The 24,099-nt window shown below is 37.6% G+C and overlaps 1 pseudogene; it reads right to left on the reverse strand.

The window, feature by feature from the left end:
* Positions 1–23,158: 23,158 nt before the first annotated feature.
* LOC105482308 (asparagine--tRNA ligase, cytoplasmic-like) lies at positions 23,159–23,711 on the reverse strand (annotated as a pseudogene).
* Between the last annotated feature and the right edge of the window lie 388 nt (positions 23,712–24,099).

The following is a 24,099-nucleotide window of genomic DNA, read 5'->3' on the forward strand; positions in this document are numbered from 1 at the left end:
TCCTTATTTTAGATCTTTTTGTCTCCTTATCCTTTATTCTCATTATCTTCTGATCTGTCTTGATATTTTGATTTCTCACTGATTTTTTTGTCAACTCTATCTAGTCTGCTCTTAACATGTTCATTGAATCCTTGATTTTAGTTAATTTGTTTTTTTAAAAGACTTCATTTTTATATGTACAGTATAATTGAGAAACTGGCAGAGAGAATCTCCCGATACCTCACACCCAGTTTCTTCTACTACTGACATCTTACATTCCTAAGTGGCAATGACTTAACAAACCAACACTGATACAGTATTATTAACTGAAGATCATAGTTTATTCAGATTTCCTTAGATGTTACCTACTGTCCTTTTTCTGTTCCAGGGTCCCATCCAGGTTATCACATTACATTTCGTTGTCATAGCTCTTTAGGCTCCTCCTGGCTGTCACGATTTCTCTGATTTTTCTTCTTTTTAATAACCTTAGGAGTTTTGATCCTTCTCTTTCTTCTAAAGGCTTTGCAAGATTTAAATCTCATATATCCAATCAATCTCTTTGCAACTTCTTTTTTTTTTTTTTTTCATTCATTTCTATTGGTTCCAGTTACTAGTTCTCATCATTCTGCTGTAGTCTGAACATGTCCCCCAAACTTAATGTGTGGGAAGCAATCCTCAGTGCAACAGTGTTGAGAGCTGGGGCCTTTTGGGAGGTGTTTAAGTCAAGAGGACTTCACCCTCAAGAATGAATTAATGCTGCTGTAGAATGGCTGGATACAAGGAGTTGTTGAGCTCTCTTGCCCTTTCATTCCTTCCACTGCCTGAGAACACGGCATTCCTCCCTGCTGGAGAATGCAGTAACAAGGCACGATTTTTTGATCTTGGACTTCCAGCCTCCACAACTGTGAAAATGACTTTCTTTATAAATTATTTAGTCTTGGGTACTTTTCTACAGCAGTACAGGTAGTCTAATATACATTCCTTTTATGCAACAGGAGACTCTCTTCTGCTTTGATTCTTGGCAACTTCAGTATATATGTGGCTGATCCTTCCCACACACTGGACTCTCAGTTGCTTGGTCTGCTCTCCACAGGACCTTTTCCACCCACTCTATCTTAGGCACTCACTCTCATGGTCATGCCAGGAACTTGTCATTGCTAAGCACTGTAGAACACCTTCTGCTCAGCTCCTAATCTGTGGCACTGTATAAGGGCTATCAGCTTCCCTGGACACCAACAGAAACCTGTACAACAGCAGCACAGGACTAAGTGCCCTGAGACATTGAGAATCCAAACTGGATTAATCGACTCCCTTGACTTGGAATATAAAAGATGGAGCCACTGGGTACCTCTTCTTCTTAATAGAAGGAACCAGACGAAGATGCGTATTAAGACTGTTTGTACCATTTATACCTTTGCTATCTTAATGTGAACCATAAAATCCATAAACTTTCTAATACACAGACATACACTCTGCAACCACTAAAAATACACCAAGAAACTGAAAATAAAAATAAGGCGGAATGAAAATTTTCATGTTACTAATGAAGATCCCCATGTTACTAATAAAGATTCCCATGTTACTAAAAACAAATTTTTAACAAAGTAACAGCTCCCAGTAAAATCAACTCTTGAAAAGTAGTGATTCGAATTTACTTTTTGAATGCAACTTAAATGATATTGACTGAGTTTCTTTGTTCAAAGTAGGGTTATGAGTATCTAGGTTATTTTAATTTAAATTCTGAATGAAAGTTATTGTCAAAATGCAAGGGATTTTGTTTATCCTAGCAAAAGAACACTATTTGCTAATTATAGGCTTAATGTTAAATTACGTCCTTTTTTTTGGCAGCAGCAAACTAATCAGATGAGAATGCCATGTTTGTATTAAGCATTTACATTAGGACCGTCTAATTACACCAGGATTTGTTTGGTTAGCACTGACAGATGTTCTGAAAGGCTGTGGAAAAGGCAGTTGCGATTTCATAGGCAATGGACATCTACTTAGGACCACCCAGCATCAGTGCAGGGCAGTGCTCATGTAGATCGAGATATGTGCTGGGTGCTTCTCAGTATAATTTCTTACAATAGATCATCTGAACACCTGCAATGAAGGTATTTGTTCTCCATCTGCCTCAGGAAAATACTGCAAGAACTCACAAAGGAATCCAAAAATTTTGTGCTTTCCACAATTAAGTACTATGAAAATAGAAAGTTATTTAACTTATTGTAATCAGCGTTGAAAAACTGTCCACATAGTTTTTTTTTTTTTTTTATGCTAACTAACTGCACATTCCTCGGCCCTTTATATGAACACAAAAAGATGATCTTTGAGATGCTATGAGATTTTACTATTGCAAGACCTGGTGGTTGAATTGAAGGCACCTTGGTAGTCATTGTCACTCACAAAGGAGTGAAGCTGGCTCTCTTCCCTCTTTCTCATTTCATTATGCATGCTTGAAGGGTTAATCATGGGCTAGACAAACAAAAGACAGGAGAATTTGGGCTGTTTAGGTAACATTGTACACACCCACAAAGATAAGGTTCCAGTCCAGGTTTAGTCTGGCTCATTTTCAGCTGCCCAGCCTGAGGCTTAAGATTATTGAATAGTTAAGCTTCTTCCTTAGGGGCAGGGCGTCCCTCCAGGCTTCCAGACTTTCCTCTGCTCAGAATCCACTTGCTCTCATCCATTTTCCTAAGAGCTGTACTTTTGCTTCATACTGGGATCTTTCCTCTCTGTCTAGCTTCTCTGACAAACAAATCAGTTGAATGATCTGCCTGATTTTTATGGAAAATTCTTCCCCATGAACCTACTACGTGGGTCACACCCTCTGGGTTCTATGTAAGCACAGTCTGTGGAGGACTGACCCCCTTATCCTACACCCACTTCCCACTGAGCCTGACCAGATTCCTGAGACACAAAGGATCCAGTGATCTACAATTTGGGGAAGGAGGTTCGAATAAGACCTATATGTAGAAATATTTTACTGTAGGAGTTTCAGAGAAAAATGTTAGTTGATAATAGTTGCACTACCATTCCACAGCACTATTTTAAACACAAAGCTCATCCTCTTCTCTAAGCCCCTTTAGAGTCCTTCGTGCCATATGCAGAGAGATCATTCTTGGCCTTTCCATCAGAAAATTCTTAGAATTGGCATCAAAGAGGATCTTTAGGATTAATTTGTTGTGGTGGTGGTGGTTTTATCATTCTATAAATAGCTTCCTCCTTTGCTTGCTTCTGTAGCTATCTTTACAATCAGAAAGCTCTTTGACTTTTATTTGCCTTGGGTGGTTTCTTTGTGTTCCCATTAATTTTCTAGATGGTATGGAATTAATAGCCATTTCAAGCGCCTCTCATGGGAACAGCTGTTTTCTGTTTGGGGTCCAAGTTCCAGAGTCATCCCAGTCAACTTCCTTTACAGCAGCTGCAGCCGAGGTGGATTTCTGCTTGATTCGTTTTATTATTGCAATTTTTACAGCTGCTATGCCCGGGGCAGCATGGCTTTGCAGGTGGCTGCTGTGGTCACTTATTCATGCCATCTGTTCTTGCTGGTCACCTGCTTTGCCTGTAGGCCATGGACTCTTTCCTGAATATTCTATAGTAAAATGAGACTGGAATGCAGCTCAGACCTGATCTCTACCATTTTGATGTGTTCTCAAAGACTGACTATTGCTCTACTGAGAAGGGATAAAGGCTGAGAAACTTTCCTGGGAAAAATGAGGGTGGCAATGATCTAACTCTAGAGAAACCACACCTGTGTGTCAATGGCACAGAGACATGGGAGGGTCATGGCTTGACTTCCACTATGCCTCAGTCTACTGGGTACACTTAGCTTTGATTAATTGTTCATCCTGTTACCAATATACTCAATGAATCTTAGGAAGAAACCAACAGGTATATCTATAAGGATGATTTAAATATAAACATTTTATTTCCTTGACTCTGAAATTCTGTTGTATTCTATAAAGATAATATTTCTGATAAAGTTCTCAATAAGAGTCCTGACTATAGAACAAATCAAATTTTGGAAAATATAAATGAGAGAAGCAAGGTTCTCTCTGCTATGAGTTGAATTGTGTCCCCCAGAAAAAAATGTTGGTGTCCTAATCCTCTAAACCTTAAAATTTGACATTATTTGGAAATATGATCATTGCAGATGTAGCCAGCTAAAATGAGGTCATCCTTGAGTAGGATGGGCCAGGAATTCAATATGACTGGTGTTCTTATAAGAAGACAGCTATGTGAAAACTGGGACATGGTAGAATGTCATGTGGAGAACAAAGGTTGAGATTGAAGTGGTGCACCTACTAGCCCAGGCAGGCCAAGGTTAGAAGCAAAAAATCAGAAGCCAGCACGAGGCAAGGGAACATTTCCTTATAGAGTTTAGAGGAAGCATGGTCTGGCTAACAACTCCATCTTGAACTTCTAGTCTCCAGAACCATGAGACAAAAAAATTGCCATTGGTTTAACCCAACCAGTCTGTAGAACTGCATTAAGGCAGCCCTAAGAAAAGAATACACTCTCCTCCTCCCCAGACCCAAAGCCAAGCCAGAGCAAGTGCTATTGCAATCAGTGGTCAGTGCCTGTCTGCTCATGATCACCAATGCAGCTTCCCAGAACTGACCTCAGGGAAGCAGCACTGGGTGGGAGTGGAGAGGTGGGGGGCAGTGCAGCAAAAAAATCCACAGCTAATAGTCACAAAGGTACATAGGAACACCATTGCTCTCATCCTCTAGGAGTTCAGTATTTGCTATGAAACCAAGGCTAGAAAAAAATACAAAGAGTAGGATTATAGAGTCAAACGGATCTGGGTTCTAACCTGGGCTCTGCCACTTTCTGGCTTCTGATCTTGGGGACAGTCCAGAATCATTTCTGTACTCAGTATCTTAATGTTTCAAATGTGGTGGTTATATAATACTTATCTTTCAATGTTGTTATAGAATTTGTATATATGCAAATGTATGCAAATTAGTCAAAATTGCTTTTACCATAACTATAAAGAGTTCAAATCATTTATAATTTATGAAACCAAATGTATCCATTAACATTGATTTATAGCTTTGTTGAAATGACTCTCTTTGCCTGCCTGAAGCTTTATTCTGAACTATCTGCCTCTCTTCCCCCATAATTACTAATAACCCATTTCCCCTACAACAATACCTAGAAGTTACCTAGATCTCCTCAGTTTTGACCTGGTTTTTTGGCCAGGCATCTGTTCTCAATTGGACTCTGCTTGTGATAAAGCCAGTTACAAAGGCCATGATGAGAAATCCTAAAAAATTGAAAGATTACAGGACTTTCTGGATTTTTCTGTTCTATAAAAGAATAATGACAGTAACAACTGCCATTTGGTGCAGACGATGTGTCAGACATTATAGTGACTTTTATTTTCATCATCTCCTTTTATTCTTAAAAAAAAGCTGGTGGAATATTATTATCTTTGTTTTTTAGGTGATTAATTTAAAGCTGAGTTAGTTTAGGTTGCCCATTATACTCCAGTAGAAAGTGGTAGAGTCAGGATTCTAATCTAGTTAACTGTAGGTCCAAATCAGGCTTCTAACCACTATATTAGTCTTTCTAAAATGTTTTTTGAGCAAAACATTCCTTATTATCAAGATATTATTAAGATTTTAAAAATGAAAATGTTTCCCAATCCCATTTGTCATAACATTATTTATGTTACTAATAAACAAAATAGACAAATCCAGTTGTTGTGGTTTAAGCGCAAAACTCTAGGGCATGTAGAACACAATAAAAACACTCTCTTTAGTAGAAACTGCTTCTCAGGAATTCCTTTGAGGAGTATAACAAAGCTACATAATTGTTATATGATATTTAACAAAATAGAAATGGAAGAATTGGTGGGTCGTGATGCCATGTTGCCTGAGCTGTTTTCTTACCTTGAGTTTAGTCATTTTCACCAAGATCATGGTGACATTTCTCATGACAGCTGAAGTCCTCTCCACCCAACTGCCACAGAGAAAGTGAATGTGGATCATTCATCCTCTGACTGAGTGAGCCAACAGTGAAGAGACTGGGGGAAGCGAGATGCAGAGAAGAAAAGCCAGTCAACACATTTTGATGTTTATTTGCTTTGGGGATTTCTTTTTTAACATTAGACTCCTCTCGCTGTCACATTGAGGCATGAAAATAGGGTCTGGAGGCAGGGAACATAAGGCTGATTATACTGCAGCTATGACAGGAAATACCCTCTCCACAGGGCATAGGCTAAGTAAATGACTTTGTAACTTTACTTCATCCTCTTCATTTACATAAAGCGTACCCCAGGTAGAAGGTATTTAAACTCGCACAAATTCTATAATGAGGACTTTGAACCCCTATGCTTTGGCCTGCTCCCATACTGTGGAGTGTACTTGCATTTTCAATAAATCCCTTCATTCCTTCCTTACTTTGTGTGTTTTGTCCAATTCTTTGTTCAAGACATCAAGAACATGGATATCCTCCACCTTTAACAACTTTACCACACACACACATGCAGAGGGAATCCCACAAATAATCTGCGGTAATAGAGCCACTGCTCAGATGGAGTATATCCACATAAAGATGCCTCTGTCTCCGACTCAACTCATGTATTACTGTAGATTCTCCGTTGTCTGTGCTATGTGCCCTTGTATAACAAGGATCTCTGTTTACCGTTACTACTTGGTATGACCTACTTGGACATTTTCAACATTGTGCATAACTCTTTCCTCGTTCTGTTGTTTCTCAGGAATTTATTTCAAACTTTATTTTCATTTTCACTGCTTTTTCTCAACCTCAGCATTACTAATATTCAAAGATGAAACGACTTGGTTTTGAATTATCTTCTGGGAAATGTCAGTATACTAAATGTAACTACACCCAATACATTCAGTCCTCTGATGTCTGGTAAGGGTACAGAGGATCTAGCAGTTTCTTAGTTGATTACTTTAAAAAGCCCCTTTTAAAAACATCTGGTGATTATAGCTGTTTTTGCAATTACTTTCTAGAACTATGTTGGTTCTCATAGACTTCAGCTTAGCAGAACTGCTGAACTTCCATCTTAAATGTCAATATCTAGCAAAGAGTAGGTCAAATGATCTAAAGTCTAACAACTCATGTGCAGATTCCCTTCATCTTTTACTCTCTAATTTGTTTAATTCAAAGAGATGTTCATAAACAAGAGATAAAAAGGAAAAAGGGCAGACATAGGTGGGAAAGTAACTAAAAAATGAGGAAAGATTATAACCTAGAAGAGGCACAAGTTGCAACCTTCCTCCTGGGATTCAGTTGTCTAAATATTGTTGGTGCTGGTGGCAGCCAAATGAAGCATTAGTTAAGATGTGTTAAAGCTGGAAGGGGTAGAGGGAAAAAATGTGCATGATAAAACTTCTGTGTTTTTAACAGCTTTAGAGCTTCAAAATTATTTATTTTTAAACTGTAAAGCTAAATCTTTTGAGAAATATTAATACTAGGAGCTGCTTAAATTTTTTTTTTTCATGTACTTTGAGTGGGAATTATTCTAAACCATTCTGCTATGCTTACTTATAATCCACATTTGCTTTGTAAACAATCACAGCTGATTGCTTGAAAAGTAAGTATCAACCTGGATTCCAAAGTAACTAAATTGTTTTGTATGAGAAAATGTTAATCTGTGAAAGAAAATGTAGCTTGGATCCTCTACTGCAAACAGTAGATTTCTTACCATTCTTCTTGAGGATCTTGACCTTCCTTCCTCTTGCATTTTTCTCCCCCTTTGTCTGTCAAAGCCATTACAAGTGCTGCTTTTCTGAGGAAGCTTTTTAGGCCACTTTAAACACAATGGAGCTTTTACTGTAAGAAATGAAAACATTTTGCACCTCTGTTCTAGCACTTACCATGTGTGCCTTGCAGAATATATAATTGTGGATGTTCTCGCCTCTTCCATTACATTATTGAATACGGTAATAACTTTTTATTCAACTACATATTACATTCAGAAGGTAGTACAGTGCCTTGCAGAAAGAAGTTGTAAAAGGAATAGTGGTGCTTTGACTTCTGAAATGGTGGCATAAAGAACTTCATGGACTTGCATCCTAGTGTAACAAAATACTGGTGAAAGTTTTTTTTAAAACCACATTTAAAGTCTCTGCAAATTATCTTAAGAACATACAGCAGTGAAGAAACATTTTTTCAGGAAATTCTACTTAATCTTAGTAAGAATTGTATCTGTAGCACTTGAGCTATGTCCCAAATTCTCCGTCCTCACAATTCCCCTCATTGTGATGGAAGCTCTACTGCAAGCAGTGCCAAGATAACAGTGCTCCCTCTCTCCAAGCTCCCAGACATGAGATCAGGTATTTCTGCAAGGAGGGCAGCTGCCAGGATTTCTTATCCTCTCCTAGCTCTGGATTGAAGACATTTAATTCCAGGTGAGCATAGCTGAGAAGTAAGGGCACCTTTTCTCCATCCATTCCACATACATATGACTAGGGCTCTATTCCAGTTATGGCAATCCAAGAATAGCGGGTCCCAGTGACCTCCACCCCAGCTCACTCATAGGGCTTAGGTTCCACTATTAGGAAAGGCAAAATGCAAAGACCACAGGGTACTTCCCTCACCCAGTGCCCTGCTCATAATGCAAGGATTCTACTCCAAGGAAAGGGGGCCATTGTCCAAGACCCAACTAAGGAGCACTGACCTCAAAAAGATATTGCTCAGGGGAAGAGGCAGGCCTTATAACAGAGGCGCCAAAACTCTTCTTAAAAGAATTTATTTTATTTACAACAGATTGTAAAAAATTTAAAACCTAAGATCTCTCTCATATGCAATGGCTATTTTGAAGGTAAGCAATTAAGAGGAGATTGGTAATCCATTAGAAAACAAGCTACATTGAAAGTCAGCTAGTTTACCAAAGACAACCAGAAGAAAAGATAAAAAGAACTCTTTTGGAATAAGGATAAAATGCAAAATCTATTCCTGAAAAAGTGCCCAAATATCACACTGTGGAAAAATTTATGCCCCTAGGCGCATTGTCAAAAACAATAGAGAAATCATCCATCCATTAGTATAACATAAAATCTTGGTGTGAAACTAACAGAAAAAAAAATGGCTTAACAGAGATGAGGAAGATAAAACCCTGCTAAAACCACTCTCATTCTAGAGGAGCTTGTGCAGTTCCATGGCTGCACCCTCTGAAGAGCAACATGAGTGGCTTTCTGCTGTGCAGGAAATAGACTTTTCTAAAATAGTCAAGGCAAACAACAAAACAAATAAATAAGCAAACAATAATAAAAAGCTCAGAAAGGAAATCAGTATTCAGAGTTGCTATAATATACTATCAAAAATGTTAAATTATCATTAAAAAATTAGGGGAATGCAGATGAAAAGAAAAAATGAACTAATAATATACAGGGGAAAACAAAGCAGTTCACCAAAAACTGCCTGTGAAAAGACCTAGATGTTGGACTTCACAAAGTTGCTTTAAAGCAGCCACTAAAAATATTTTCCAAGCACTAAGGGAAACTATGAATGAAGAAGTAAAGGAAGATAGAGTGACAATGTTCATCAAAAAAAAGAATATAAATAAAGAGATAGAAATTATTTTTTAAAAAAACAAATGAAAAGTGTAGAGTTGAAAAACACAATATCTGAAATAAAACATTCTCTAGAGAGGCTCAGTGATATATTTGAATTTTCAAGAGAAAGAAGCAGCAAATTTGGAGATAGATTAATGGTCATTATTCAATCTAAAGAAAAAAAAGAAAAAAGTGAATAAAAATGAGCAGAGACTTAGAAGAATGTAAAATACCATTAAGCACACCAACAGACATGAAATGAGAATACAATAAAGAGAAGAGAAAGACAAAGAGGAAAAATTCAATGAAATAATGGATGAAAGTTTCCCAAATCTGATGAAAAACAATAATTCTCATATTCAAGAATCTTGACAAGATCCACATAGGATAAATGGGCCCACCAGCTTCCATTCACGACAGTTTCAAATCCAGCCCCTCTTGCCATAGACAGGGGCCCATTGTACTGCTGCAGAGAACTGCTGAGAATCACACGGATCTGACCCCCCAGGACAGTCTTCTGGACTAATATCCCTGGCCAGTTTTCCCACAAAGCCTCAGTAAACTGCTTTTATCTTTCCCAGATCCACCTGGGTCAGCATGGAATCTATATGAGACCTATGGCAAGCATGGATTGAGAGCATCCTCTCATACTGAGATGGCTGCAGTGGTCATAGGCTCAGGGAAAAAACAGTGAGTCTGATTTAAATCCCTGAAAGATCCTCTACAGAAAAATAGGCATACAGAAAGCCAGACTGCAAAGACTAAAATAAATACCCAACCCCTTAATGTGCAGGCATGGTCAAACATCCACAAGCACTGAGAATATTCAGGGAAATATGACCTCATCAAGAGAAACAACAGGAAAATTTATCAAAAAGAAGGAAGAACATGTGAACTCTGCAACAGACTATTTGAAAATATACAATCAGAGGAGAAAAAAGAAAGAAAATAAATGAACAAAGATTACAAGATCTATTGGACATCAAAAAAGCAAATATTTGAGTTACTGGAGTTAAAGAGAGAGCTGAGAAAGATGAATTAGTAGAAAGTTTATTCAAAGAAACAAACAAACGAAAAAAAAAAACTTTTCTAACCTGGTGAAAGATACAAATATCTAGGCACAGGAAGGTCAGTGGTCACCAATCCGATACACAAAAATAAGAATAGCCAAAGATATGATTAAACTCTCAACGTTCAAAAACAAAGAGAGGATCCTGAAAGCAGTGAGAGAAAAGAAGCAAATAACATATAAGGGAGATCCAATATGCCTGGCAGGAGACTTCTTAGAAGAAACTTTGTAGTCCAGAGGCAAGTGAGAAGATATAGTAACAGTGCTGAAAGAAAACCCTGTCAACCAGGAAAACTGTACCCAGCAAAGCTACTTTTCTGAACTGAAGAGATTAAAGGCTTTCAGAGTCAAACAAAAGCTGAGGGCATTTATTGCTACTAAACCTATCCTATAAGAATGCTAAAAGTTCTTCAAACTGAAAGAAAAGGACACTAATGTTACTGTTATACTGGAAACATGGCATATAAATCACTTATATCTTTACTAAGAAAACTAAAAGACATAACTATTAAAAATAATAATGTTATCAATTAGTTAAGAGACGCAATGAAAAATACAAATTTGTGACATTAAAAATTTTAAATATGGGGGAGAAAGGATTTAATGTGTATAGATTCTTTTGTTGTTGGTTGGATTATTTTCCTCTTTGTTGTGTTCAAAGTTAACTTGGTATCCATTTAAATAACTTATTATAATTATAGGATATTTTTCATAAGCATGATGATAACCACAAGATAAAAATTATAAAAGATACACTAAAAATTAAAAGAAAAAAATTTAAACATACTATCAGAGAAAATCACTAACCACAAAGAAAGACAGTAAGAAAGGAAGAAAGAGAGGAGTCTCCAAAATAACAGGAAAACAAGCAGCAAAATGGCAATAGTAAGTCCTTGGTTAACAGTAGGATCATTGAAAGTAAATAGACTAAGTTCCCTAATTAAAAGACACAAAGTGACTGAATGGATTTAAAAACAAATCCCAAGTATGTGCTGCCTACAATAAATCTGCTTCATTTATAAGGACACTCATAGACTTAAAGTGACAGGGTGGAAAAAGATAACCTACACAACTGGAAACCAAAATAGAGCAAGAGTAGCTACACTTACATGAGAAAAACAGACTACAAATCAAAGACTGTAAAAAGGAGTAAAGAAGGTTACTATATAATGATGAATGGGTCAATTCAGCAAAAGGATATAACTTTTATAAATATCTATACACTGAACACTAGAGCTCACAAGTACATAAAGGAAACATTAATAGACCTAAAAGAGGAGAGATAGACTGCAATACAATGATAGTAGGAGATGCTACTTTTAGCAATGGACAGATCATCCAGGCATAAAATCAACAAATAAACATCAGAGTTAAGCTACTCTAAATCAAATTGACCTAACAGAAATTTATAGAACATTATTTCACTGAACTGCTGCATAATACACATTTTTTCTCATCAATATATGGAGCATTCTCCAGAGCAGGCCATATTTTAGATCACAACACAAGTCTTGACTCGTGGAGCAAGATGGCCGAATAGGAACAGCTCCAGTCTCCAACTCCCAGTGCGAGCGACACAGAAAACAGGTGATTTCTGCATTTTCAGCGGAGGTACTGGGTTTATCTCACTAGGGAGTGCCGGACAATCAGTGCTGATCAGCTGCTGCAGCCCGACCAGTGAGAGCTGAAGCAGGGTGAGGCATCGCCTCACCTGGGAAGTGCAAGGGGAAAGGCAATCCCTTTTCCTAGCCAGGGGAACTGAGAAACACAACACCTGGAAAATTGGGTAACTCCCACCCCAATACTGCACTCTACCAAGGATCTTAGCAAACGGGTACACCAGGAGACTATATCCCACACCTGGCTGGGAGGGTCCCACGCCCATGGAGCCTCCCTCATTGCTAGCACAGCAGTCTGTGATCTCAAGGCAAGGCAGCAGCGAGGCTGGGGGAGGGGCGCCCGCCATTGCTGAGGCTTAAGTAGATAAACAAAGTGGCTGGGAAGCTCCAACCGGGTGGAGCTCACAGGAGCTCAAGGAGTCCTGCCTGTCTCTGTAGACTCCACCTCAGGGGACAGGGCACAGCTAAACAACAACAACAACAACAACAAAAAGCAGCTGAAACCTCTGCAGATGCAAACGACTCTGTCTGACAGCTTTGAAGAGAGCAGTGGATCTCCCAACATGGAGGTTGAGATCTGAGAATGGACAGACTGCCTGCTCAAGTGGGTCCCTGACCCCTGAGTAGCCTAACTGGGAGACATCCTCCACTAGTGGCAGACCGACACCCAACACCGCACACGGTGGAGTACACCCCTGAGAGGAAGCTTCCAAAGCAAGAATCAGACAGGTACACTAGCTGTTCAGCAATATTCTATCTTCTGCAGCCTCTGCTGCTGACACCCAGGCAAACAGGGTCTGGAGTGGACCTCAAGCAATCTCCAACAGACCTACAGCTGAGGGTCCTGACTGTTAGAAGGAAAACTAACAAACAGGAAGGACACCCACACCAAAACCCCATCAGTACGTCACCATCATCAAAGACCAGAGGCAGATAAAACCACAAAGATGGGGAAAAAGCAGGGCAGAAAAGCTGGAAATTCAAAAAATAAGAGTGCATCGCCCCCTGCAAAGGAACGCAGTTCATCGCCAGCAATGGATCAAAGCTGGACGGAGAACGACTTTGATGAGATGAGAGAAGAAGGCTCCAGTCCATCAAGTTTCTCAGAGCTAAAGGAGGAATTACGTACCCAGAGCAAAGAAATTAAAATCATGAAAAAAGAGTGGAAGAATTGATAACTAGAATAATTAATGCAGAGAAGGCCATAAACGAATGGAAAGAGATGAAAACCATGACACGAGAAATCCGTGAAAAATGCACAAGCTTCAGTAACTGACTCGATCAACTGGAAGAAGGAATATCAGCGATTGAGGATCAAATGAATGAAATGAAGCGAGAAGAGAAATCTAAAGAAAAAAGAAGAAAAAGAAATGAACAAAGCCTGCAAGAAGTATGGGATTATGTAAAAAGACCAAATCTACATCTGATTGGGGTGCCTGAAAGTGAGGGGGAAAATGGAACCAAGCTGTAAAACACTCTTCAGGATATCATCCAGGAGAACTTCCCCAACCTAGTAGGGCAGGCCAACATTCAAATTCAGGAAATACAGAGACTGCCACAAAGATACTCCTCGAGAAGAGCAACTCCAAGACACATAATTGCTAGATTCACTAAAGTTGAAATGAAGGAAAAAAATCTTAAGGGCAGCCAGAGAGAAAGGTAGGGTTACCCACAAAGGGAAGCCCATCAGACTAATAGCAGATCTCTCAGTAGAAACTCTACAAGCCAGAAGAGAGTGGGGGCCAATATTCAACATTCTTAAAGAAAAGAATTTTAAACCCAGAATTTCATATCCAGCCAAACTAAGTTTCATAAGTGAAGGAGAAATAAAATCCTTTACAGACAAGCAAATGCTTAGAGATTTTGTCACCACCAGGCCTGCACTACAAGAGATCCTGAAGGAAGCACTAAACATGGAAAGGAACAACCAGTACCAGCCATTGCAAAAACATGCCAAAATGTAAAGACCATTGAGGCTAGGAAGAAACTGCATCAACTAATGAGTAAAATAACCAGTTAATATCATAATGGCAGGATCAAATTCACACATAACAATAGTAACCTTAAATGTAAATGGACTAAATGCTCCAATTAAAAGACACAGACTGGCAAACTGGATAAAGAGTCAAGACCCATCAGTCTGCTGTATTCAGGAGACCCATCTGACATGCAGAGACATGCATAGACTCAAAAAAAGGGATGGAGGAAGATCTACCAAGCAAATGGAGAACAAAAAAAAAGCAAGGTTTGCAATACTAGTCTCTGATAAAACAGACTTTAAACCATCAAACATCAAAAGAGACAAAGAAGGCCATTACATAATGGTAAAGGGATCAATTCAACAGGAAGAGCTAACTATCCTAAATATATATGCACCCAATACAGGAGCACCCAGATTCATCAAGCAAGTCCTTAGAGACTTACAAAGAGACTTAGACTCCCATACAATAATAATGGGAGACTTCAACACTCCACTGTCAACATTAGACAGATCAACGAGACAGAAAGTTAACAAGGATATCCAGGAATTGAACTCATCTCTGCAGCAAGCAGACCTAATAGACATCTATAGAACTCTCCACCCCAAATCAACAGAATATACATTCTTCTCAGCACCACATCGCACTTATTCCAAAATTGACCAGATAGTTGGAAGTAAAGCACTCCTCAGCAAATGTACAAGAACACAAATTATAACAAACTGTCTCTCAGACCACATTGCAATCAAACTAGAACTCAGGACTAAGAAACTCAACCAAAACCGCTCAACTACATGGAAACTGAATAACCTGCTCCTGAATGACTACAGGGTACATAACGAAATAAAGGCAAAATAAAGATGTTCTTTGAAACCAATGAGAACAAAGATACAACGTACCAGAATCTCTGGGACACATTTAAAGCAGTGTGTAGAGGGAAACTTATAGCACTAAATGCCCACAAGAGAAAGCAGGAAAGATCAAAAATTGACACTCTAACATCACAATTAAAAGAACTAGAGAAGCAAGAACAAGCACATTCAAAAGCTAGCAGAAGGCAAGAAATAACTAAGATCAGAGCAGAACTGAAGGAGAAAGAGACACAAAAAACCCTCCAAAAAATCAATGAATCCAGGAGTTGGTGTTTTGAAAAGATCAACAAAATTGACAGACCGCTAGCAAGACTAATAAAGAAGAAAAGAGAGAAGAATCAAATAGATGCAATGAAAAATGATAAGGGGGATATCACCACCGACCCCACAGAAATACAAACTACAATCAGAGAATACTATAAACACCTCTACGCAAATAAACTAGAAAATCTAGAAGAAATGGATTATTTCCTGGACACTTACACTCTCCCAAGACTAAACCAGGAAGTAGCTGAATTCCTGAATAGAACAATAGCAGGCTCTGAAATTGAGGCAATAATTAATAGCCTACCAACAAAGAAAAGTCCACGACCAGATGGATTCACAGCTGAATTCTACCAGAGGTACAAGGAGGATCTGGTACCATTCCTTCTGAAACTATTCCAATTAATAGAAAAAGAGGGAATCCTCCCTAACTCATTTTATGAGGCCAACATCATCCTGATACCAAAGCCGGGCAGAGACACAACAAAAAAAGAGAATTTTAGACCAATATGCCTGATGAACATCGAAGCAAAAATCCTCAATAAAATACTGGCAAACGAGATCCAGCAGCACATCAAAAAGCTTATCCATCATGATCAAGTGGGCTTCATCCCTGGGATGCAAGGCTGGTTCAACCTACGCAAATCAATAAACGTAATCCAGCATATAAACAGAACCAAAGACAAAAACCACATGATTATCTCAATAGATGCAGAAAAGGCCTGTGACAAAATTCAACAGCCCTTCATGCTAAAAACTCTCAATAAATTCGGTATTGATGGAACATATCTCAAAACCATAAGAGCTATTTACGACAAATCCACAGCCAATATCATACTGAATGGGCAAAAACTGGAAAAATTCCCTTTAAAAACTGGCACAAGACAGGGGTGCCCTCTCTCACCACTCCTATTCAACATAGTGTTGGAAGTTCTGGCTAGGGCAATCAGGCAAGAGAAAGAAATCAAGGGTATTCAGTTAGGAAAAGAAGAAGTCAAATTGTCCCTCTTTGCAGATGACATGATTGTATATTTAGAAAACCCCATTGTCTCAGCCCAAAATTTCCTAAGCTGATAAGAAACTTCATCAAAGTCTCAGGATACAAAATTAATGTGCAAAAATCACAAGCATTCTTATACACCAGTAACAGACAAACAGAGAGCCAAATCATGAATGAACTTCCATTCACAATTGCTTCAAAGAGAATGAAATACCCAGGAATCCAACTTACTAGGGATGTAAAGGACCTCTTTAAGGAGAACTACAAACCACTGTTCAGTGAAATAAAAAAGGACACAACCAAATGGAAGAACATACCATGCTCATGGATAGGAACAATCAAAATCGCAAAAATGGCCATACTGCCCAAGGTAATTTATAGATTCAATGCCATCCCCATCAAGCTACCAATGAGTTTCTTCACAGAAATGGAAAAAAAACTGCTTTAAAGTTCATATGGAACCAAAAAAGAGCCCACATTGCCAAAACAATCCTAAGTCAAAAGAATAAAGCTGGAGGCATCACGCTACCTGACTTCAAACTATACTACAAGGCTACAGTAACCAAAACAGCATGGTACTGGTATCAAAACAGAGATATAGACCAATGAAACAAAACAGAGTCCTCAGAAATAATACCACACATCTACAGTCATCTCATCTTTGACAAACCTCAGAAAAACAAGAAATGGGGAAAGGATTCCCTATTTAATAAATGGTGCTGGGATAATTGGCTAGCCATAAGTAGAAAGCTGAAACTGGATCCTTTCCTTACTCCTTATACGAAAATTAATTCAGAATGGATTAGAGACTTAAATGTTAGACCTAATACCATAAAAACCCTAGAAGAAAACCTAGGTAATACCATTCAGGACATAGGCATGAGCAAGGACTTCATGTCTAAAACACCAAAAGCAACAGCGACAAAAGCCAAAATTGACAAATGGGATCTAATTAAACTAAAGAGCTTCTGCAAAGCAAAAGAAACTACCATCGGAGTGAACAGGCAACCTACAGAATGGGAGAAAATTTTTGCAATCTACTCATCTAACAAAGGGCTAATATCCAGAACCTACAAAGAACTCAAACAAATTTCCAAGAAAAAAACAACCCCATCAAAAAGTGGGCAAAGGGTATGAACAGACTCTTCTCAAAAGAAGACATTCATACAGCCAACAGACACATGAAAAAATGCTCATCATCACTGGCCATCAGAGAAATGCAAATCAAAACAACAATGAGATACCATCTCACACCAGTTAGAATGGCAATCATTAACAAATCAGGAAACAACAGGTCCTGGAGAGGCTGTGGAGAAATAGGAACACTTTTACACTGTTGGTGGGATTGTAAACTAGTTCAACCATTATGGAAAACAGTGTGGCAATTCCTCAAGGATCCAGAACTAGAAATACCATTTGACCCAGCCATTCCATTACTGGGGATATATCCAAAGGATTATAAGTCATGCTACTATAAAGACACATGCACATGTATGTTTATTGCGGCACTATTCACAATAGCAAAGACTTGGAATCAACCCAAATGTTCATCAGTGACAGACTGGATTAAGAAAATGTGGCACATATACACCATGGAATACTATGCAGCCATAAAAAAGGATGAGTTTGTGTCCTTTGTAGGGACATGGATGCAGCTGGAAACCATAATTCTCAGCAAACGATTGCAAGAACAGAAAACCAAACACCACATGTTCTCACTCATAGGTTGGAACTGAACAATGAGATCACTTGGACTCAGGAAGGGGAACATCATGTACTGGGGCCTATCATGGGGAGGGAGGAGGAGGGAGGGATTGCATTGGGAGTTATACCTGATGTAAATGACGAGTTGATGGGTGCTGACGAGTTGATGGGTGCAGCATGCCAACATGGCACAAGTATACATATGTAACAAACCTACACATTATGCACATGTACCCTAGAACTTAAAGTATATATAAAAAAAGTCTCAACAAATTCAAAGCAGTAAAAATTATATCAAGTATCTTTTCTGACCACACCAGAATAAAACTAGAAATTAATAACAAAAGAAACTTTGGAAACTGTGCAAATACATGGAAATGTTTTTTTAAAATATTTCTAAATTACCAGTGGGTCAATGAAAAAAGTAAAAAGAAAACTAAATATTTTCTTGAAACAATGAAAATGAAAACAGAATATACCAGAACAACAGATTAAGAGGGAAGTTTATAGCAATCAATGCCTAGGTTATAAAAATAGAAAGACTTCTGATAAACAATCTAATGATGCACCTCAAGGGATAATTAAAACAAGAACCAAACCCATAACTAATAGAAGGCAAAAAATAATAAAGATCAGAACAGAAATAAAAGAAATTGTGGGCCGGGCGTGGTGGCTCAAGCCTGTAATCCCAGCACTTTGGGAGGCCGAGACGGGCGGATCATGAGGTCAGGAGATCGAGACCATCCTGGCTAACACGGTGAAACCCCGTCTCTACTAAGAAATACAAAAAAAAAAAAAAACTAGCCGGGCGAGGTGGCGGGCGCCTGTAGTCCCAGCTACTCGGGAGGCTGAGGCAGGAGAATGGTGTAAACCCAGGAGACGGAGCTTGCAGTGAGCTGAGATCCGGCCACTGCACTCCAGCCTGGGCTACAGAGCGAGACTCTGTCTCAAAAAAAAAAAAAAAAAAAAAAAAAAAAAAAAGAAATTGTGACTAAAAAGAGATATAAAAGATCAAAGTAACAAATTGTTGGTTCCTTGAAAAGATAAAATTGACAAATTTTAGCTAGACTAATTAATAAATAAAAAAGAAAACTCAAATTAATAAAATCAGGAATGAAAAAGAGAACATTACAACTGATACTATACAAATACAAGGGCTCATTAGAGACTACTATGAGTAAGTATACATCAACAATTTGGAAAACCTAGAAGAAATGGGTAAATTCCTGGAAACACACAATCTACTAAGATTGAGCAATGAAGAACTAGAAAACTTGAACAGACTAATAACAGGTAATCAGATTAAAGTATTAGTAAAGTCACCCATGAAGAGAAGTCTAGGACCTGATGAATTTACTGCTGAAGTCTACCAAACACTTAAGGAAGAACTAACAGCAATTCTACTCAAACTATTTCAAAAAATTGAAGAGGAAGTACTTCCGAACTCATTCTAAGAGTACAGATTGCCCTGATAGGAAAACAAGATGAGGACACAACAAAAAAGAAAACCACAGGCCAATATCTCTGATGAACAAAATACTACAAAACTGAACTCAAGAACATACTAAAAAATCTTTTACCAAGATCAAGTGGGATTCATCCCAGGAATGCAAGGATGGGTTCAACACATCCATATCAATAAATATGATACTTCACATCAACAGAATCAAGGACAAAACCATACTATCATTTCAACAAATGCTTAAAAAACATTAACTTCAGCATCCCTTCCTTATAAAACCTCTCAACAAATTGGTCATAGAAGAATCATACCTCAACATAATCAAGGCCATATAGGACAAACCCACAGCTAATATTATACAATATACACAAAAGCATTTCTATGAAGACCTGGCATAAGACAAAAATGTACACTTTCACTACTTTTCAACATAGTACTAGAATTCCTAACCAGTGCAAGTAGGTAAGAGAAAGAAATAAAGGTCATCTGTATTAGTCCATTCCCACACTGCTATAAAGGCATACCCAAGACTGTGTAATTTATAAAGAAAAGAGGTTTAATTAATTCAGTTCTGTAAGTTGTACAGGAAGAAAGCTGGTGAGGCCTCAGGAAACTTAAACTCATGAGAGAAGGCAAATGGGAAGCAGACATGCCTTCACATGGCCAGACCAGAAGGAAGACAGTGAAGGGGGAAGTGCTTTTTAACAACTAGATCACCCGAGAACTCACCCACTATCACAATAAGAGCAAGGGAGAAGTCTGCCCACATGATCAAATCGCCTCCCACCAGGGCCACCTCCCACACTGAGGTTTACAATTCCACATGAGGTTTGGGTGAGGACACAGAGCCAACCCACATCAACATCCAAATTGGAAAGTAAAAGTCAAGTTAGCCTTGTTTGCAGATGACAGCATACTATATTGGGAAAAACCTGAACTCCACCAGAAATCTCTTAGAATTGATAAACAAATTCAGTGAAGTTGCAGGATACAAAATCAACATTAAAACTCAGTAACATTTATATATGCTAACAGCAATCAATCTGAAAGAGAATTCAAGAAAAGAATCCCAATTATAATGGCTACAAAAAAAAAAAAAAAAAAAAGGAATCCTAGAAATAAATTTAACCAAAGAAGTAAAAGATCTCTACAAGAAAAACTATACAACACTGATGAAAGAAATTGAAGAGAAAACAAAATGAATAAAAAAAGATACCCCATGCTCATTGATTAGAAGCATTAATATTGTTAAAATGTTTATAATACCCACAGCAATCTCCAGATTCAATGTAATCTCTATCAACATACCAATGACATTCTTCACGGAAACAGAAAAAAAAGTCCAGCTAGGTTGCAGGAAACAACATCAACATACAAAAATCAGTTGTTTATATGTACTGGCAATGAAGAGTTAGAAAATGAACTAAGGAATAATTTCATTTACAATAGCATTCAAGATAATGAAATACTTAAATAGGAATTTAACAAAAATATTGTAAAACATGTTTTCTGAAAACTATATTTTGTGCAAAAAAAATTAAAAATTACATAAATAGAAAAGCATGTTCTTGGGTCAAAATGAGACTTAATATTTATAGAATGACAATGCTCCCCTAGTTAATGTACAGATTCAATGCAATTTCTATGAAAGCCCAATTAACTTTTGTGGAAAAATTTGTAAGTTTATGCTAAAATTTACATGGAAATGCAAAGGACTCGGATTAGCCAAAGTAATTTTGAAAAAGAAGAACAAAGTTGGAGGACTTGCACTTTCTGATTTAGAAACTTACTGCAAAGCTATCCTAATCAAGACAGTGTGGTCCTGTTATAAAAAGAAACACATACATAGGTAGAATAAAATTGAAAGTGAAGAAATAAACTGTAAGATTTATTTCCAGCTGACTTTCAACAAAGGGACCAAGGCAATTTAGTGAGAGAAAAGAATAGTTTAAAAACACATAGTGGTGGAACAAGTGGATATCCACACACAAAAGAATGACTTTGGAGCTCTACTTTACACCATACACAAAAATTAACTCAAAGTGTATCATGGCCTGAAATGTAAGAACTAAAACTGTAAATTTATTAGGATAAAACACAAGATTAAATTTTCATGATCTCAAACTAGGCAATGACTTCTTAGATATGACATCAAAGCATATGTGAAAAAAAGAAGTTTGATAAATTTAACTTTATTGAAATTAGAAACCTTTGTACTTCAAAGAATATCATTAAGAAAGTAAAAAGACAATCCACAGAATAGAAGAAAATATTTGCAAATAATACATTTGATAAGGGACTTCTATAGAATATAAAAAATCTCTTACAACTCAATCATGAAAATACAAATAAATTGATTTATGAGCAAAGAATTGGAATAGACATTTCTCTGAAGAAAATATACAGAGGAGCAATAAGCATATGAAAGGATGATCCATATCATTAGCCATCAGAAAAATGCTATCAAAACCCCAAGGAGATATCGTATCACAACCACTAGGGTGGCCATAATAAAAAAGACAGATAATAACAAGTGTTGATAAGGATGTGGATAAACTGTTACCTTCATACACTGCTGGTGGGTAAACACAATGGTGCAGCCACTTTGGAAAGTGGTCTGAAAGTTCCACAAAAAATATTTTATGTATGTTTATATATTGATTGCTGGGAATACAGCCTATTAAGAATACATGATATGCATTTAGGGGAGAAATTAACTCTGAAATGAAGCCATTCAATAAGCCTTCTGTGATGTAATAAGGTAGCACAGATTAGATCTAAGGTCATGGTGGGGGCAACTCAAACAGTCACTTACAGTTGTTATAATGATTCCAGCTGCAAATTCCTTTGGAACTTATTTATTCTTAATTATTTAGGAATAATCAGGAAAGAGGGAAGATCAGTCTGCCTCTTTACCTTAAATTAATCCTAAGAAGAATGTTGTGAATCATCTAAGAACTCCACTCCCAGAATTGTGCTCTTACTTCAAATTCTTCAAGGCAATTCCATTTTCACAGATTATTCCTTATCAGTTTGTATGTCTCAGAATTACAAGCACCTATACAGACTTAGAAAAGATTAATAATTGATGCAAAAGACTATATTCATTAGATTCTAGTATCTACTTCTGAATTATACTGTATTCTAATACTAGCAGATTTTCACACCATATTGCCAATCCCCCCAAAGATGTTTGTTTAAACTCACTGATGCAATAAAATGAATTAAAGAATTCCAGTTATACTTAAAAGAACAGAAATGTTAAGTTACTGGAATGTATTAGACCATAATTTAAAACTATTGAAATATTTGTATGGTATATATGACTTATAATTGGGTAAAATGATGAAATGTATCCATAACTACAGATTTACATGCCACAGATTTTCCCCAAATTTTGTAATGGATATTTTGTTAAGATTACAATCTCATGTCACTTCATGTTCAACTGATCTGGGCTACTTTTTGTGGTAGTAAAAATAAAAAACAGAAAGAGAAAACAGAAACAGTTATACATCAATGAAACAACAAAAAAGGAAGATTCTGGCTTTTTTTTTTCTTGTTTTTTTTAAAGGGGGAGCCTATTCCTTTCATGAATCATATTCTTTCCTTCATGCTTCAGAAGGAATTGGTTATGGCTTGCAGCACTGGACACATCAAGTGTATAAGCATACATCTCAGGTGTGACACAAGCCATATCCTCCATGAGGACATGAACTGTCTTTTCTCTGATATATATACCAGTAATGGGGAGTGGGGTCAATCTCTTTCATTTCATAACCTGCTAGCATTTCTTCACCATCGCAGGTATGTACTGAGCCTCTGACAATCTCACCAACATTTGACATCAACAAGTCAACAGATTCAGTAAGATGGGAATCCTCAGGACATTGCTGTATATAGAAGGACTTGATCTGCAAAGGAAATTGACACAGAAAGATTGTTTCATTAATGATGTCTGTCATCAATCTCTCAGGGGCTTCTGGGATATCTTTTCCAAATTCATGAAAAGTTCCCTGTTGTTTCTTTATATTGTGTTCTTTTCGCCACACAATAGTATCTGAATGGTTTATCCTTTTGAAAGGCCGTTTGAGGGGCTTAAAGTTCAGGCTGAGGTCATATGCTATGCTCACTACAGGTGACTTTAAGACTATCTACCATGTCACAAACCTAGTCCTCCAATCAGTTCAGGAGGTCCTCACAGGTCATCAAAGGGCACTTGGCTTCCATATGAGCATATTCAGCTAAGTGCCTTCACATTTCAGGCTGTTCTGCCCTGCATGACTGTGCAATACCAAAAACATCTCCCAAGCCATGGTAGTTCATTATCACCCCTATTACTATCACTAATATTTATTTCCCTGATTCTGCAGAACAAAATACCAAAATTATTTCTATGTTAATAATTTCTTCTCAGTTTGCCATTGAAAAGTTATTTAATGGTGTTGCTTGATCTTAATGGCTTATGATACTAGACAAGTCACCAAGCTTTCCAGTTTCTTTATCTATAAAGTTGTTACAGGTAGTTAGTCATGAGCAGGGCAGGAGAGAGCTCTCCCCCAAACCACTAAGAATATCAGTGATAGTTCAACAATTACCACACTACCTCCCTAAAGCC

Source organism: Macaca nemestrina, chromosome 8 (genome assembly GCF_043159975.1).
Source record: "Macaca nemestrina isolate mMacNem1 chromosome 8, mMacNem.hap1, whole genome shotgun sequence".
Lineage (NCBI taxonomy): Eukaryota > Metazoa > Chordata > Mammalia > Primates > Cercopithecidae > Macaca > Macaca nemestrina.